At 46.5% G+C, this 6,687-nt stretch overlaps 1 long non-coding RNA gene across 7 annotated transcripts in view; it reads right to left on the reverse strand.

The window, feature by feature from the left end:
- LOC310892898 overlaps nt 1-6,687 on the reverse strand; it is a 47,033-nt gene that overhangs the window by 10,176 nt on the left and 30,170 nt on the right. For 4 of the 7 annotated variants that reach the window (XR_014578577.1, XR_014578580.1, XR_014578582.1 and 1 more), the window contains one exon: nt 4,504-4,600. This is a non-coding gene — a long non-coding RNA (uncharacterized lncRNA). Of the gene's footprint in view, nt 1-4,503; nt 4,601-6,526; nt 6,675-6,687 lie in introns of all 7 variants that reach the window. The other 3 variants (XR_014578578.1, XR_014578579.1, XR_014578581.1) reach the window with 1 other exon arrangement.

The raw sequence follows: 6,687 nt of genomic DNA on the forward strand, positions 1-6,687 counted from the left end.
ATTAGGATTTTGAGATCCCTTATTGCCAGGCCTTCAAGAATCTGCCCTGCCAGACACTCCTGGTCAGTCTTTCTCCAAGCAGTCACTGGAAAGCTTTAGGTATAAATGGCAAACAACTGTGGGCATGCCTGCAAGCACACCACATTATGCCTACACTGCAAACTGCGCTACAGGATCATTCAGGTTGCAAATTCAGATGCTCAAGGGTTTGCAGATGTCAGAATTATGGTTGCCCTTGGCCATGCAAGCCTGGCAAAGTCTCAGTTTTCATAGAATCACAGAACAACCCCAGTTGGAAGGGACCCACAAGGGTCATAGAGTCCAGCTTCTGTCTCCACACAGGACTACCTCAAATTAAAACCTATGTCTGAGAGCGTTGTTCAAAGGCTTCTTGAACTGAGGCAGGCTTGGTGCCCTGACCACTGCCCTGGGCAGCCTGTCCCAGTGCCCGACCACCCTCTGGGTGCAGACCCTTTCCCTAACCCCCAGCCTGACCCTCCCCTGTCCCAGCCCCATGCCGTTCCCTCGGGTCCTGTCGCTGTCCCCAGAGAGCAGAGCTCAGCGCCTGCCCCTCCGCTCCCCTCGTGAGGGAGCTGCAGGCCGCCATGAGGCCTCCCCTCGGCCTGCTCTGCTCTGGGCTGAGCAAACCAAGGGGCCTCAGCTGCTCCTCATATGTCTTGTCCTCCAGACCCTTCACAATCTTTGTAGCCCTCCTTTGGGCACTCTCTAACAGTTTTGTGTCCTTCTTTTGCATTGTGGTGCCCCAAATTGCATGCAGTACTGGAGGCGAGGCCTAGTGTATGTCCTGCTTGAGAGACTCAGCTCTTTGTGGCAGGTCCAGCGTGTGATGTTCCCTGTGGCTCTGAGCATGCCCACCGTGCACATGCAAAAGACTTACGAAAGACTTACAAGTCTGTCAACTCTATCAATGGGCTTTCTTATAGAAATCAAAAGACAAAATTGCTCATTCCTGATTATCTGTAGAAATGCTTAAGCAATATACATTTAAATAGGAATACGTTAACATTAGCTAGGCTGGCAGTGTTTCTATATTTTTTAATGGCTGAGCTGCTTGAGTGGGGTTTTTTGGCCTTGAAAATGGACTCCTACTTTTAATCTGATATAAAAACTGGAAAATGTTTACCTAAGTCATAGGCAATTGAAAATTAGGTTATAATGGACAATTTTAGGCAATCATAATATAAATGTTTATACTACTTGGCATATGTCTATGACATTTTTACCTTGTAAGCTAAATGAATCAAAATGCCTACTGCAGAAAAGCTCATAGACATGCACGCAGCCAATGAGATCTGCAGCAAGCCGGAGCAGCCTAAGAGCAGAAGGTTTTCTTAAACTTATTGGGAATTGGCTCCAAAATAATAAACTACAGTCAATACATTTTAACAGTTTACATACCCTGACAGAAAAAATAAACAAAGCTTTGCATGGCTATGTGCTCAATTTCCTTGTTTACCACAAGGCTATATCTTAAACAGTCACATTTCAGCTCTATTTTTAGGCAACATTTATGGAAAGGGATAGAGATGCTCAGAGCTACTGTGAACTGCGCGCTTCCCAGGGAGATGGCTGGGAGCGGCTGAAGTCCTGCTTGCTCCTCCAAAGAGGATAGCACCAAGCCCCCTGCTTCCTGACACGTCCTTCTGAGCAGTGAAGGAGGAGAAAATTTCTCCCTGCACACCTTAGGATGTGCATGGGCATCCTCGCAGCCCAGCAGCTCTGCTGGCACTGGTGCTACAGTGCACAGCCCCGTCAGCAGCCACTGGGAGTTGTTGGATGAAGCGGAAATTGCATTTCGCAAAATAAGCCCCGAGTTTAATAATTCTTGGGGTAATGTACATCAGAAGGAAATGAAAGTCCTTTCTAGACAAATGATGTATTTGCTTATAGTCTGAGGAACTAAATGTTGTGAGATGGAAAACAGGTTGTATTAGATGTCATATCAGTTTGTTATGCAGCTCAGGGGTAAACTTGCCTTTTACTAGCTATAGGCATAGTGATAGAAACCATCCCCTTGCAAGACTTGAAACTGAATTAAAAATGAAAGGGTTGGTGTGATTAGGCCATAAAATTCAGTAATACTGAAAATGAAAGCAAAACCCAGCAGTGACAGTCACATGAATCCTCCAAGCGACATAAACTAACCCCATAAAAAATCTGCTCCGATGTTAGTCTGCAAGCATTTCCTGAGCACTAGGATTAAGTGCTGGGGAAGCTCTGAGTTTGTTGAAACTTCCCCTCCACCAGCTGTTGATGTTTTTGGAACTTCCCCACTTTTCCTCAGGGACTCCCAGATTAATCTGGTGATTTGGGTTCAACACTGCAGGGGATGTGGCCTCTCACTGCAGCATCAGGAGAGGTAATCTGACTGCCAGCACTTTCATACAGCATAGCTAACACAGATAAATCAATTTAACAAGCGCCGTTTTTCCCTTTTCTCCCAAATGTGTTCACAAACGCCTATGGCAGCATTTATATCAGAGGTCAGACTGAGCAGCTGTTACCATCGTAATTTCCTATTTTCAGTCACACTTGACAAAACCGCGTTTTTCTCTCCTCGTGGAAAGATCGATGTCTGATTTCTATTCAAATTGAATAAGCAAGTAAAACATCGGGAGGTGTCCTTTTGGACATTTGGGAGTGTAAAATGTGGAGAAGTAAGTTCATATTGGTCTGCTGTAGGCTGAGGAATCACTCCCACGAAACTTGTGTCTGCACTGCCTCAGTACAGCCAAAGGGCCGGTCTCTGAAGCAGGCATGGATGGTACCATTTATGTTTGGACAGATGCCTCTAACCCTTTATCTTTTACTCCATTTGCTCCAACTCATAATTAATTATAATTATTAATATCTGAAAATGGAGCTGGAATAATTTCTGGTATGCTCATCAGTGGAGAACCCCTGTTTCAATACAGTCTTTATAGTCAATACAGTCTTTATAATCAAGATAAATTTTATTTAGGTATGTTCACGGATGATCAGAGGGCTCCTACGAAGATAGGCAGAGAGTTGGGGTTGTTCAGCCTGGAGAAGAGAAGGCTCTGGGGAGACCTTATAGTGGCTTTCTAATACCTAACGGGGGCCTGCAGGAAAGCAGGAGAGGGATTCTGTCAGGGAGCATAGTGATAGGACAAGGAGCAATGGTTTTAAACTAAAAAAGGGTAAGTTTTGATTAGATATAAGGAATAAATTCTTTACTCAGAGGGTGGTGAGGCCCTGGCACAGGCTGCCCAGAGAAGCTGTGGGAGTCCCATCCCTGGAGGCGCTCAAGGCCAGGCTGGATGGGGCTTTGGGCAGCCTGGTCTGGTGGGAGGTGTCCCTGCCCATGGCAGGGGGGTGGAACCAGGTGATCCTTAAGGTCCCTTCCAACATAAACCATGCTATGGTTCCATGGTTCTGTGCTTCATTTTGCTCAAGGCTATTTGCTGTTTTGTCCTCTTTGAAACAGTAATACATTTCTGCATGTACCTTTTAACCTGTGTGCTGAGTATACATAATACGGATGTCCATGAAGTTTCAGGAATTACATAATAGTCAGAATTCAATGGCTACAGAGGTGCATTTGTTAAATTCTTTTTGCATTGCGGTAAATCATTTAACGTGAACTCCCAGTCGTCCTGACATCACTGACAGAATTTTAGTGGCTTCGTTAGAGCTAGGACATCCATGCAGATACATCCCGGACAGATTAATGAAAACCCCACAGTAAAACAAAATCATAAGTTTGCTACTGGAAAAATGTCACCAACTCCAACTAAATTCAGTACAATGTATGTGGAGGTAATTTCTGCAAAAAATATGGGTAGCTCATAGCTACTTTTACACCTATTTTATTGTAACTGCATCTTATAACTGGTATGGAGTCACAGATACAGCTTCCCTTTATCGGCGATGGTGCAGTTCAAACACTCTGGTTTTGTACCTGACAGGGTACAAAATGCATTCTGCATTCTAATGTTGTCCATAAAGAAGATTGTACCAATTTGTTTCAATCTTTTCTAAATGGAAGTAGTTAAATTGATAAGTGTGTGTGTGTGTGTGTGTGTGCAGCTACTGGTGTTCATTTACACTTCTCTTTCAATTAATTTCTTCTGGCAGTTGCAACACATCCTGCCTACCAACCAGTCCTGAAATTGAGCACTGTGTGTGCTTGTGAAAAGTTCAAAGACTGTAACTAGAAAATGACTGGGCTGCAAGCAACACAAAGCAGAACTGAAACTAACGTCCCAATGTGTTTTGCTTATTGCTCAGACCTCCTTTGCAGGATGACATCTCACCCTGCCCCAAATTAGGAGGCTTGCCAGCAGGGACTGTTTGAAGCTGGTAGATAGACCACATTTTCTCATGCTGCTTAAATACATTGCCCTTTCTAGAGCTGCCATGCAGAAATAATTAACATTTGCTACATTCTAGGAACAATTTGTCTTGATAGGACACACACTTAACAACCACCTCTAAACTTTTGCTGACAGCCATTTTTACCTTTCTCCTTAGCGTGCAACTTGTTTGACGTTTAAGCAGATAGTTACTGCTATCACAATGAGTAGTTCTGCTCATTTCCAGCAGCTTCTCCCTGTCCCTGGGGAAAAAGGAAAACGAAAATGGGAAGAGGAAGGGGAAGGAGAAGGAAAAAGGGAAAAGGAAGGGGAAGGGGAAGGGGAAGGGGAAGGGGAAGGGGAAGGGGAAGGGAAAGGGAAAGGGAAAGGGAAAGGGAAAGGGAAAGGGAAAGGGAAAGGGAAAGGGAAAGGGAAAGGGAAAGGGAAAGGGAAAGGGAAAGGGAAAGGGAAAGGGAAAGGGAAAGGGAAAAGAAGGTTGTTTTCAACCTTGTCAGTCTCCTGATGCTATCTTGCAATGTGAACCCAGAACCAACTGTGCTGGCAGACTCAGCGAGGCTGGGTGGGATGGTTGGGGGCAAGGGGAGAGCAGCACAACTTCCTTCAGTGTCTGTGCTTTGTCAAACAGCACACCCTTCGGTTCAACCTTTTATTTCAAGTGATGCCTCCTCCTCAGGATTCCCTTACAATTGCTGATATTTGTCACAAGGACTGAGAGCATCTGGTGGCATCTCACCCTGGGAGCTCTGCGTGTCTGGGGCTGACTCACAGTGCCTGAGATGCAACATAGGAGCCCTAGCCACTGGAGTTCAACCCACTGTTAGGATCAAATGTTCAGTGATATTGAATGAGCAGAAAGGTTTCTGTGGCCTATCTGAAAGTGGGAGTAAAACCAAAGCTTATTTGTGCTTACATGTTCCTGTAATGAGACCAGTAGTACACTGAAGTCTTAATCCAGTTCAGAGTTCTTTGATTACATTGTTTAAAAATGTGCCTTCATTAAAAACTCAGCAGATCCACTTAATTGTAAATATTAATAACTGGTATAGGAAAATCAGGGCAGCCTGGAGGATCTGGGGATAGCGGCTGCTCCTGAGAAGGACATGGACATGTTGCTGCAGGCTGGAGTTGATCAGAAGCTGCTACCTGGGGCCTGAGGGGAACCTCCTGGGGTGAGGGGCAGGACCTTCCTCACCTCGCCTCCTTCCAGAGGGAGAGGAGACTTACGAGGCCTCCCCACCACCATCTGCTCCGAGCACAGACAGAGCAGCCCCTCGGGAAGCAGCATGGGGCCACGTGCTCTTTTCCTCAAGGCTGCCAGAGAACCGAGTGTTGGCGAATGACTTCCACAGCAGCTTTGGTTAGAAGTCTTTCAGAATGGCTTTATCACATAGATACAAGATAAATCGAGCCATCCGAATTGTTTAACACAAAAAAGACCCAAGTCCCTGGCTCTGTGCCAGTGCTCTTTGGACCCGGGCAGAGAAGTCGTGATGGTCGTGAAAATGACCGTGACAGCAGCAGCAACCTCTCTGACTCAGCGTGGGCTTTGGTCCCATATCTGCCCTTTTGTTGAAGCCTTATTGGAGGTCCTAGGGAGGGGATTCAGGCTTGACTCAGCTAAGTTCATGTCGCTGTGTGTCATTTTCCCACCAGCTGCTTTGCTGGTCCCTCGTTGGTTCCAGATACCAAAATAACAGGACAGGAAAAGGGACCAGAGACCGAGGACCATGTCAAATTACACCAAGTAAGCAAACACATCTCCTGTTGTAATGCTAAGAATGAAAAAGTGGTGATGAAGCAACAGTTACTTGAGAAAAATGAGGGATTAACAGAAAACTGGTATTTGGGGCACTCAGAAAACCACGACCCACTTTGGTAGAAAGGAGGAGCCCCAGTGTCCGGGAGGAGGAGGCGGAGGGGTGGGACCGGGGCTGTGCAGAGGGGGAGTGGGGCTGCCTCTGCAGCCACAGCGAGCTGTTGGACAGGCTCTGCCATCGTGTCAAACCACACCTGGAGCTGCACCACACCACCGCGGAGTCTGGCTATGTGTGTGGGGGGCATTGGTTACCAGCAGTTATCTAGCGGGCGGTAACAGGGCCATCCGCCACAGCTCAGGTTTGTTGTCATACTGCTAATGCAATTGCTTTCTCGTCCAAGGCCAGCATTACCTGCAGCCCTAAAGGAAGCGCTCACATTTGGGGTGAGTCCCGCCAGCTGCAGAGGTGGACCTGAAGAGCTCGAAGTCCGATGCGTAGGCCAACCTGCAGGTGGGTTCTTGGCAGAGGCAGCCAGGGATGCTCAACTGGAATTATGTACCTATAGCACAAGG

Source organism: Anser anser, assembly GCF_964211835.1.
Source record: "Anser anser genome assembly, chromosome: 1".
NCBI lineage: Eukaryota > Metazoa > Chordata > Aves > Anseriformes > Anatidae > Anser > Anser anser.